The sequence below is a fragment of the Anas platyrhynchos genome, chromosome 1 (genome assembly GCF_047663525.1).
Source record: "Anas platyrhynchos isolate ZD024472 breed Pekin duck chromosome 1, IASCAAS_PekinDuck_T2T, whole genome shotgun sequence".
Lineage (NCBI taxonomy): Eukaryota > Metazoa > Chordata > Aves > Anseriformes > Anatidae > Anas > Anas platyrhynchos.
In genome coordinates this window covers 78,579,763-78,592,135 of record NC_092587.1, presented here as the reverse complement: position 1 = coordinate 78,592,135, position 12,373 = coordinate 78,579,763, and the positions used below count along the sequence as shown (strand labels likewise).

Genomic DNA, 12,373 nt, shown 5'->3' with positions numbered 1-12,373 from the left:
GTGTGATACTGTAGTATCGGACAGACACAGCAGCTTGCTCAGCACTAACTGGGTGATTCTTGAGTGTAGAGGTGCATGATATTGAAGGTGCCTGTGGGTCTGTGTAAGCAGCGTTATGCTGACATTATGGACAGCTAATGCAGCACACAACATCATATAGGACATAACCAATGAGAGATTTCAGGTAAAAAGAGATAATGGAGACATGGTTCATGGAAGTGAATTGTCTAATTTGTGCTGCTAAAATGTTGCTGATAAAATGTGATGACAGTTTCAGTGTCAATATTGTGTGTACTATCTCTGTGATCAGCAGAATTATTATTTATTTTAGAGAATGTTGCTTATTTCTTCCATTGCTTGTCCTAGTCATTCAGGACAGAACAAAAGATCATTTGTGTACTGTAGAGCTGGGCTTAATCCTACAAAGGGCTAAGCATTCTTGAAGCAGTGGACTTAATCGCATGCTTAACTTTAAGCATGTCAATAGCCCCAGTGAAATTGGCAAGACTAATTATGCCCTCAAAATTAAGCATGCACTTAAGTGCTGTTTTGGATCAGAGCCAGAATACTCAGAACCTTGCAAGGCTGATGGTCCAGTGACTGAATTTTGTTTTGGAAGCATTCATATTCAAAGAAAAGAAAACAAACAATAACAACAACAACAACAAAAACTTTTCTTTGAGTATTATCAAATTGGATCCAGGCCAAAACTTTGCAATTCCCACCAGCATATGCAGCTGTTCTCTGTGCAAAGGGTGTAATTCCACCCCCCTGGATAAAAGTGTACATTTCAATTCATTTGCAATAAGCAGAAGTTTGTCATTTTCCACAGTAATAGCAACTTTTCCTGGTTACTGGTGGTTTCCTAGTCTCCATTGAAAACTGCCTCAATTTCCTATGGAATGTTTACAGGCAGGAACAGGAAACAGTTTCATTTTACTACAAACCCAAAATGTATTTCCCATTTCATCAAGCCTGAGAAGTGTGCCTTTCGACCTTGCAGGCTGATCAGTGTCTAGGTGAACACCAGGGACTTGTTTTCAGGTACTGCAAAACTTATATCAAGACCTCAACAAGCTTAAAAGAGGTATTTCAAGAAGCAATCTGTATCCCCAGGGAAGGCAATACAGAGAAGTACTATGAAGGAAAGCGTCACTGGTGTATCCGTATGTACCCTGACTGCAGGAAAAGAACTTTCTGGAATGACAATGGCTCCTTGTACAAACGCAGCAAAAGGTGTTTCTCTGTCTCAGTGCTGCTCCTTCTTTGTTGACAACTTAAGTTCTGCATTGCAACATAACTGATCCATGTCCCTTGTGTCTCAATAGACTTCCTAATACACCACTGTTGAAGTTCATATGGAGTTAACCACAGCACAGAGCAAGCATAGCTTTTGCTGCCATTGACTTCAGCCAGAGCAGAAGTCACGTGGTTTCTAATTATATACATAATAAGACACACCACTGGGTACCTGTGCTTCACCACTACATAGCTTGTCATCTCCTCCAGAATGAACCTGACCTTCAGTTACTGCTCTGTTGTCTGTTTTCTTTCACTCATGTACTCATTCTTCCCCACTGCAAACCAAAATTTTTCCTTAGGTTACTTAGATTCTCAGCTTTCCATGTCCTACTAGCTTCTGCATTTGTCTGTTCCCTTGCATGCATAGAAGTGAATGAACCTCAGCAATCAAAATCTCATAGATTAAATGAAACAACTACTCTTGGGAGTAAATGAAGGGTTAGGGGTTGGGAGAAAGCAGGAAAGAGAAGAAAGTCCCTTAGCTTTGTAGCTGCCAGCACTTTCCCTAGCAATGCCCTCCCAACTTGCCAGAACTTGTCAGTCTAGCCTTCTGATTACCACTTCCACTTTGAATTTCAGCTAGAATGTACTCTGTTGATTTCCAATTTGCTGTTTGGTGAGGTTAATGAGGAGCAGCTGAAATACCTGTCCTAATCCTTGTCTCTCCCCTCCTTTGAAAGTAATCACACATGTACAGCTGCTCTGGCTTGGAAACCTTACAGAGAGCTTCCAAGTAACGTTTGTTAAACAGATCTTCAATTAGCTCTAAAATCCCCAGGTTTAGCTCTGGAAATGCTCAGTGTAGCAGCTGAGTTTTCAGTTCGGTCACCTATCAGCTCGACTAATTTTTAAACCTCTATCTTATTCTAAACCTCAGCACTGAAATCTCACCTGTTGTTTGCTTGTTTGTTTGTTTGTTTTTTAATAATATGAATATTCAGTCCTGCTTTTTTAATGCTTACCACCTTCAGGTTTGAGTGACTTCGGAATACACCCCTATCCATCATCTATCTGAGTCATTATATTTTGCTCTTTGCATTGGTACCCAAGAAATGAGATCATTTTCCTGGAAGGACAGTAATTGCTGATTTATTTAATACAAATGAATAATCTGTAAGCACAGAAAACTGCATATTATAGTAGTACAGTGTGAGTGACTCCCTCTGCTTGCTAGATATTCTTCATTTTAAATGTCAGCATTAACTGACATTTTCCAGGAAATCCCTTTTTGCTCATTTATTCCTTGTATATGACAAGACTGAAAGGAAAATCTGAGGGTTATGTTTGTATATGATTGTATTCAAGATTTTATTGTGTTGCTATGTCTAAGCATAGGTCATTTCCAATCCCATGTAAACAGGTCTAATCATTTAAATATGGAGAACAAATTCAAGCTGTCTGGGAAAAAAAAAAAAAAAAAAAGTCTTTGTCAGTGTATAATGGTACAAAAGGTCGAGTCTAAAAGGCAAAGAAGTAAAGTAGTAAAGAAAAAATCACTGTAAGAAATCACCTTTCTACAAGTTATTTACTTTCACAAATGTATGCTGACAAAAAGAAATATTTTGCCATTAAAAAAAAAAAAAAAAGATATCCTAAAATAGTTTATACAAGACACAAACTTGTTTATCTAAGTTGCATAGAGTTTCTAGACATTCTAACACTGACAAAGCTGTTTCCTGGAAACTCTAAGGCTTTAATGGTTCCCCTGCCCTATTCAGCTGTAGAAGGGAAGATAGTAATCTCCAAATATTTTAAAGTAACAGGAATTTTAAATCCTGCCTTGTCGCAATTAACATTTTCTTCTAAGATGCAACATGTTCCTTTACTTTGCACACATCAGTGACTACATCCTCAGGCTAATCAGAATGAAACACTTGCCATCCCTGGACAGTAGATCCACACAATGTTTGAATGCTAAAAGATATCTGAAGCAGCATTCAAAGTTTATGAAAAAAAAAAAAAAAAGGAGTCATCATGAGAAATGTCTGTTTACTTCCCACTGGAGGAGTTTGAGACAGTTCTGTGGAAGTAGCACTTAGTAACAGTGTAACATTTTTGCATTCACTGTGACATAAACTTAGTTTTTCTTGAGAATTTGCTTCATCTGGAAAACTATCAATGCATATAATATCTTTTCCTGTTCAGAGAGTTATGGTGGTTGGTATGGCAGAACTGCTATATCACAGAAGTATCTTCAGAGCAGAAGGGATATTTTAACAGAATTAGAGTGAGGAAAAACAATTTAATTAATTATTAAAAGGAAACAGTAAATGGAGGCAAACTTTTTAGGACTCTAAAACAAAGTATATTCAACAAGGAAGGTTTATTTCATTGGCTAAATATAGCCTTGAATAATGTAAAACAGTTTATTACAGAAAAACAAAACAGAACGAAACATGCTTCTAATAGCGTACTGTCAGCTCTGTGTCTAGAGAGTAATACAATATATGGATTTAAGTACATGGATTCAAGATGAGTACCTCTGACTAATTCAAATAAAGCTCTGGTGTATTACAGAGAATTTGCAGGAGATGCTGAGTAAACTGGTATGAATTAATTGTTCAGCTATACTGAAACTATGTATCAATCTCTTTTATTTAGACACTTTGGTTATTGCAGTATTTGAGAGCTGTATATTTTTTGTAATTCTTCTCTGAACAGATCTGCACAGCATGTCCATTTTCAAGATAAGGAATTAAAACAGAGATTGTGGCTTGCCTTTACAAAGGGCTTGAATGCTACACTTGTCAGCACTGAATGATCTAACAGGAAGGTGCATTCTTGTGGATGGGATCCACAGTAAATTTGTGATTGTCCAGCTCTATTCCACGCTGGTGCAGCCTCACCTCAAGTACTGTGTGCTGTTCTGGGCACCACAGTACAAAAAGGATATGAAGCTGTTGGAGAGTGTCCGGAGAAGAGCTACAAAGATGGTGAAGGGCTTAGAGGGGAAGATGTATGAGGAGCAGCTGAGATCACTAGGCCTGTTCAGCCTGGAAAAAAGAAGGCTGAGGGGAAACCTCATTGCAGTCTACAGCTTTCTCACGAGGGGGAGTGGAGGGGCAGGTGCTGATCTATTCTCTTTAGTGTCCAGTGATAGGACCTGCGAGAATGGAGTCAAGCTGCGACAGGGGAGGTTCAGGCTGGGTATCAGGAAGAGGATCTTCATCAATAGGGTTGTTGCACACTGGAACAGGCTCCCCAGGGAGGCAGTCATGGCACCAATCTTGTCATAGTTTAAGAAGTGTTTGGACTGTGCACTTAGTCATATGGTCTGAATTTTTGGGCAGACCTGTGTGGTGCCAGGAGTTGGACTAGATGATCCTTGTGGGTCCCTTCCAACTCAGGTTATTCTATGATTCTATGGTTCTAGTTTCTGTGAGAGTGCCTTAATCACCAGTCTATAAACTAATTGTTGGGAAGTGAAAGGGCTTCCAACACTCTCCTGCGGTAGCCGTTCTGCTCTAGTTCATAGCTTTAAAGGGAAGGAGATGAAGCAAAGTTCAGTCTTGCCAGTAGACTATGAGTTGTTTGGGAAAGGAGAACTCATAATTCCCCTGCTAGCTCAAAGGTTTCTCATGCATTTTATCTAAAGCAAACTAAAATCAGTAAACAGACTAACAAACAAAGCAAAGAAGTTATTATGTGCACATTTGTATAGCTTGCTGGGCTCAACAAATCTTATGTTCTTTTCTATAACTGGCATAGATTTGCCAGGAGTATTTTCCATCCCTTTGAGAAACTATATACATCTGGATTATTAAAATAATCTGCCATGAAGTAGCAGATAAGGGTCAGATGTTGTAAGGCAAAGGATGAAATTAAATTTTTTGTTTGTTTTTCACATCTGGGGGGAAGATTTAAAGAACTGAGGTCCTGAACTGAAACAGTAAGCAACAGAATGAGCAATACATGTTTTCCATATAGTGGTACAACTTCACCTCATCACTGCAGCAATTTCAGCTTTTCCTACTCTCTGTTCTGCTGCTTTTCAAAGCATTTCTAAGCAGTTTTATACCTGAAATGGAATCTTTGAATTGATATAAATGGGCATGTACACGAGTGTGTGTATATTTAATGTCTCATTCTATCATTCTGAGCTTCACTTGTACATTTCCTGAGCAAGACCAGAACATTTGTAATCACTGTAGTAGCAAAGGAGTGAGAATTGTGCAAGCCAAAGGAAATTTTGAATGCTATTATGTATTCATGCAATAAGGCTGTCAGTAACTGTCAGTAACCTCTGTCACAACATTTCATTTCATGAACTGTTATTACTGTGTGTCTGAAAAACTTTGGTGATCAGGAAACTATTAAGTTTTTGAATTATGCTGTTGAAAGGAATTTGATCTGCTAGTTGCCAAGGAAGTAAAAATTAATATCTCCAGAACTAAATTGAATATGATTTCTAATCTGTCAGGGAACCCAAGGAATCCATCTGCCATTGATTCTGGGGTAATTCTGGGTAAATGGACTTTTGTTATTCTAAGTAGCACTGGACAATAACGATTTGAATCATTCACAGTATTGATTACCAGAAAAATTATATGGTATTGTGAGGTTGCTGAACAGACAGGATTGCACTCAACAACTTTACAATAAGAAAAAAAAAAAAGTATTCCAGAAACAGGAGAAAGAGTCAAAATGACACCAGAATCCCAGACGCATAAAACCAGGAAAAATGATAAAATACATGTCCATCAGGGATATGTTAATGTGACTCATTAGAAACAAATGAATGATTTGTTGTTGTTGTTGTTGTTTTGTGTTTTTGTTTGGGTTTTGTTTGGTTTTAAGAAAAAAAAAAGTCACATAGTAGTTAAAAACTTAGGCAGTTCTGCTTTGCAGATAGAGCAATCAAGAACACAGGTACACAATGTCATCTTAAGAAAGAGATGACTGGAGAATTAGATGCCACCTTCAGAGCATAAAGACCAATGGAAGCTAGAGGAGGACCAAAATGGAGAACTGAATGCCTCTATAGGCATTCTCAACACTGACAACACTTATGGTATTATTTTCCAAGCCCTATTAAAAATAAAATAAAATAAAATAAAATAAAATAAAATAAAATAAAATAAAATAAAATAAAATAAAATAAAATAAAATAAAATAAAATAATAAGATAAAAGCCAATGTTAATACAGAGACCACATATTTCAGTAGGTATTGCCTTATCTTAGATTTAAACTATATGATTGTATATTAATTTATTCACTCTAATGTGTATGTTCTTCTAGGCAATTAAGTTTATCTGAATATGTAGGAGTTTCTACTTGCCTTTATTAATCCTTTGATTTCAGTCATTATTGCCATACAAGATTCAGTCACTACTAGACAGAATCTGCTGTGACTGTCCATTTCAATGGATATTCTGTCCACTGTAAGACATATTCACTCCTACACATACTCATATTTTCTAGCATAGTCTCCTGCCCTGAACCATGCCCTTGAGGAACTTGTCCTACTCTGATGACTACAGAGGAACTTGCACTGACTGGCCTCTGATTTTAGTGCTCATTTTGATGTTAATCATGCTGTTCCTTTTCCTCCCTAACCAGACTACACAGAACAAGGCAACATGAAGAGTGCAAGAGCTAATCTTTGGTGGTGTTATTTTTTTTTTGTTTTTTTTTTTGGTTGGTTGTTTTTTTTGGCTTCTGCAACACAGAGTATTATCATTTACATCTCAAAGGCACCAGCAGAACATTAGTACCTTCCCTGGCCAGAGGAAAGGGAGGGAGTAACTGTGACTCAGACTTGTATCTGAGTCACAATCCTCTCAGCAATCATCAGGGTGGTGCTGCTTTCACCACACTCCTCTCTCAGAACTGCACTCATGCTTAGAGCCCCATTTGGTCTCTGTCTGAATGAGGCTGCCTCATGAGGTACCTACCCTTGTGTACTTGATTTTAAAATTTGGACCCAATAAATCCTTCTAAAACAGCCAAATCTGCCCTTAAGCTTATTCTGGCTAAACTTCAGGCCACAAACACTCTTGTATGCCAAATAATCCTCTTTCACATTGGAAAAAAAAAGGCAACAACAGAGGAATTTTATTTAGCATTGACAGAAAATCCAAGAACAACACAGAACTGGAAGTTTTCTCGAGCTGTCACAAAGCGACATAGTAATATTGTTGGCCCCCAACAAAGACCAAGCAGGTGGTCAGTATAAAGGCAGTAGTCATCTTCTCACCTGCTACACTGGCATATAACATAGCTAACAAGGTTTTTGTAGTAAAAATAAAATAAAATAAAATAAAATAAAATAAAATAAAAAAAAAAAAAAAAAAAAAAAAAAACTCTTCTAATTACCTATAGGACATTATTTTCTTTTCAGGTTTAATACAATATGAAGGACACTTATGTTGTTTTAAAAAATGTACAATTTATGCAGAATTGTTACAAGCAAAGCTGTGAAAAATCAGACTTGGATCACACCCACTAGGGCTAGAATTATATTTAATGCACAAAGATTCTCCAATATGTCATTTACTTCAAGGCATTAAGACACCTACATAGAGGTGTTTCAGTTTCTCTAGTGCCAAAGCAGCCCTAAGACCCAGGAGTAAATCTGGGCTTCGTATGTAGATCATAGAATCATAGAACCAGAAGGCTGATAGAAATAATAATTATTTGAGGGTCTACTGAAATTCAAAGGAATGAGCATGGTTCTGATGGAACTTGAGCTGCCCCTATACACACCGGTTTTATTTTTGCCTCAATAGACTTCTGTATATCTCATGAGATATGAATAAAATAAGGAAAACACTTTCATATGAGCCTTTTTGCCTGCTTTCATTAAAATATACTCTTGGAGTTTACACATTTATTTCTTGTTGAGCAGACATCACCATATATGTATAGTTATTTTTTTATTTTCTCACATTTTGAAATTGTCTTGAACCAACATGAACAAGGACAAGTAAATTTAAAATGGAAATTCTCTTAAATATCAGAGGTTATTATGTGGGATACATGAAAAAATGTAGAGCAAACTGAAATTATTCATGTCATCAAATTGTTAATTGATTTTCTGTGTTGGAAAGAAAAAAAGAAGGAGAAGGAGAAGGAGAAGGAGAAGGAGAAGGAGAAGGAGAAGGAGAAGGAGAAGGAGAAGGAGAAGGAGAAGGAGAAGGAGAAGGAGAAGGAGAAGGAGAAGGAGAAGGAGAAGGAGAAGGAGAAGGAGAAGGAGAAGGAGAAGGAGAAGGAGAAGGAGAAGGAGAAGGAGAAGGGAGTGAAAACATTCAGAAGAGAGATCAGGTTTATAGGAATCAGTCTTCTCGGTCATCATCTTCAGAGTTGTTATGACTGACTTTTCACTTATACAGTACAACCACATTTATTTTTACGTCACCCATGAAATGTTTATTCATCAACCTGTTCCCTTTCTGGAAAGAAGTAGACACAGAATAGATCCATGTTTTGGGGTTATTTGAACCCAATAGAAAGTGCATATGAAATGCAACTGACAACACACTGGATTCCTGGAATCACAGAACCAGTGAATCACAGAATGTTTGAGGTCTGAAAGGAGCTTCTGGAGGCCATCTGGTCCAAAACCAATGCTCAATAAGGTCCAACTAAAGCAGGTTGTCCAGGACCATGTCCATATGTCTTTTGGTTATCTCCAAGAAGGGAGACTTCACAATCACTAAGGGCAACCTGTCTCAGTGCTCAGTCACCTGCACAGTAAATACGTGCTTCCTGATGTTGACAAAGAACCTCCTGTGTTCCAGTGTGTGTCCATTGTTCCTTGTCCTGTTAATGGGCACCACTGAAAAGAGCCTGGCTCCACCTTCTTTGTACCCTTCCTTCAGGTGTTTATAAACATTGATAGGATTCCCCCCTGAGCCTTCTTTTTTCTAGGCTAAACAGTCCCAGATCTCTCAGCCTCTCCTGATAGAAGAGATGCTTCAGTCCCTTGATCATCTTTGTGGTCATTGCACTTTCTCTAGTATGTTTATATCTCTCTTGTACTGGGATAATGGGGGTAAAAGAAATGTAGAGAAGTGTTCAAGCACCTGAAGGATTATGTAAATTGTTCATCCTACTGAAGGTAAACATAGCAACCCCTCAGACACTCTAGAATCATATCATAGAATCATACCATAGAATGGCTTGGGTTGGAAGGGACCTTAAGAATCTCGTTCCACCCCCACTGCCATTGGCAGGGATGCCACCCACTAGATCAGTTTGCCCTGGGCCTTATCCAACCTGGCCTTGAACACCTCCAGGGATGGGGCTTCCACAACTTCTCTGGGCAACCTATTCCAGTGCCTCAGCACCCTCTGAGTGAAGAATTTCCTCCTAACATCTAATCTAAATCTCCCCTCTTTTAGTTTAAAATCATTCCCCCGTGTCCTGTCATTGTCTGCCCAAGCAAAAAGTTATTCTTCATCTTTTTTTATAAGCCATATAAACTTAAATAATTTCATAAACTATTGAAAAGCTGCAATAAGGTCACACCTAAACCTTTTCTTCTTCAAGCTGAACATCCCCAGCTCTGTCAGCCTTTCTTCATAGGAGAGGTGTTCCAATCCTCTGATCATCTTCATGGCCCTCCTCTGGACCCCTTCTAACAGATCCAAATCCTTCTTGTGTTGGGGGCCCCAGACCTGGGTGTAGTACTCCAATTGAAGTCTCACAAGGGCAGAGCAGAGGGGGACAATCACCTCTCTCATCCTGCTGTTGTCCCAGCCTGCAAGGGCACACTGCTGGCTCATGTCAAACTTTTCGTCCAATAGAACCCCCAAGTCCTTCTCTGTAGGGCTGCTGTCAATGAGTTCTTCTCCCACTCTGTAGTCATGTCTGGAATTGCACTGACCCAGGTGCAGCACCTTGCACTTAGAACCTCATCAGGTTCACATGAGCCCACTTCTCAAGACTGTCCAAGTCCCAGTAGATGGCATCCCTTCCTTCTGTTACATTAACTGTACTACTCAGCTTGGTGTCATCTGCAAATTTGCTGAGGGTGCAATCAATCCCACTGTCTATGACATTGATAAAGATATTCAACAGTACCAGTCCCAGGACTGATCCCTGAGAGGCACTGTTTATCACCGGCCTCCACCTGGACATAGAGCCATTGACCACCACTCTCTGGGTGCAGCCTTCAAGCCAATTCCTTATCCACTAAATGGTCCACCCATCAAATTCATCTTTCTAAAATTTGGAGATCAGGATGTCTTGGGGGACCTTGTCAAAGGCCTTACTAAGTCCAGGTAGATGACATTACTCAGTCTTCCCTTGTCAACTGATGCAGTCACTCCATTGTAGAAGGCCACCTTCTACAATGGCCATCTGTTACCAGTTCACCTTTCTCATCCATCAGAGGGCGTACACTTTCTTTGACTTTTCTTTTCTCAGCAATGTACCTGTAGAATTTCTTCTTGTTATTTTTTGCATCCCTTGCCAAGCTCAGTTTCATCTGATGGTGCATGGGAGATGCACAGAAGTTTTGGTGCAGCATGGGAGATACACAGAAATACTAGTGTGAGCTCTGAGTTTGCTGCCTCATATACATGTCACCACACACTGCTAGAAGAAGAAGCCAGCTCAGTCTTGAAAGCTGTGTACCAGCAGTAGTGCAGCACAGTGCTATGCCCATGGCATTTGCCTCGCTACAGGGTTTATTGTGTTGGGGTGCTGCCCTGTTGACATTTTTAACTTGCTCCAGCTCTGGAGACCCATTTCTCAGAGCCAGTTTAGGAGTTGCTGCAGGGCACTCAGCGGGTGGTGGAGATGAGACCTTGGTGCTGCACAGAATTCTCACTGATATGTGTCACCAGAAACATCAATTTAGGCCATATAAGGATTAGGTTTGAGGCAACCATTTGAAAAGCAGGACCCTTGTCAAGAGGCTGGTGAGCTGAGATTCAAGACAAGTCATACGAGGGGGGTGGTCTAGGCCTAGGAAGCCTTTATCAGATCAGATTTGTATTCCTTCTGGTTTATTTATGACTGTGGGCAATGCCAGTTATTTCAAAAGAAATTCAGCTGTAGACTACTGCAATTTATCCCCAGGGAAAGCCTAATTTTATATTTTTGGCTTGAGTCTTGAACAGAAGATTTATATCTATTTGAAAAAATGCTGATAAACGTTTAAGTTTTTGGACAAGATGCTCTCCAGTCCCAGGGGAAATGCATTCTGGAAAGCTCTGGAGTGGATGCTGGAGACCTCAGAAAGACTCTTTCAGTCTCAAGCCTCAGGGGTATGGGATGAGCTTATATAAGAGCAAAGTCACTTTGGGCTTTGCAGGTTTAGGCTAGAAACAGAAATATTTCCAGAAAGATGCAAAATTCACATCTTCTGTTGTGTTAAAGGACAGTTTCTTTTCTTAAGACAGCATTTTATGCCCTGTAAAACTGAAGACTGATGACCACGTGTTATGATTTAACCTGGCAGGCAACCAAGAACCACACAGCCACTCACTCACTCTCCTCAGGTGAAATGGGAAAGAAAATCAGAAAGGTAAAAGTGAGAGAACTCATGGGCTGAGATGAAGACAGTTGCGCAGATTAAGTAAAAGCTGCATGTGCAAGCTAAGCAAAACAAGGAATTCATCCACTGCTTACCTTCATCAGGCAGATGTTCAGCCATTTCTAGGAAAGAAGGAACCATCACACATGTAACCATTTTCTGGGAAGATGAATGTCATAATTGTAAGTGTTCCCCCCTTATTCCTGCTTTCCCCCAAGTTTTATTACTGACCATGACACCATATAATATAGGATACCCCTTGGATCCATTTAAGTCAGCTGTCCTCCCAGCTTCTTGTGCACACACAGCCTCCCCGCTGGCAGGACAGCATGAGAAGCAAGAAAATTTTTGACCATGTAAGCACTGCTCTGCAACAACTAAAAAACCGATGTGTTATATGCACTGTTTTCACCCTGAAGCCAAAACACAGCAGCATACCAGAAAATTAACTCTTTCCAAACATAAGACAGAACACAACTTCAGTTCCCACACCTCCCAGGGATCACCCAGCACCTTCCAAGAAGTTTCATTCACTGGTCAGTCCCTCTCCACCCTGCTAAAACCCAACTGTCTCTGTAAAACAGTG

General features: G+C 39.5%; 1 long non-coding RNA gene across 1 annotated transcript in view; it reads right to left on the bottom strand.

Annotated features, from left to right (window-relative positions):
* LOC119714454 (uncharacterized) overlaps positions 1 to 12,071 on the bottom strand; it is a 36,977-nt gene extending 24,906 nt beyond the window's left edge. Inside the window, exon 1 of the long non-coding RNA XR_011806658.1 lies at positions 11,883 to 12,071. This is a non-coding gene — a long non-coding RNA (uncharacterized lncRNA). The remainder of the gene's footprint in view (positions 1 to 11,882) is intronic.
* Positions 12,072 to 12,373: the final 302 nt, after the last annotated feature.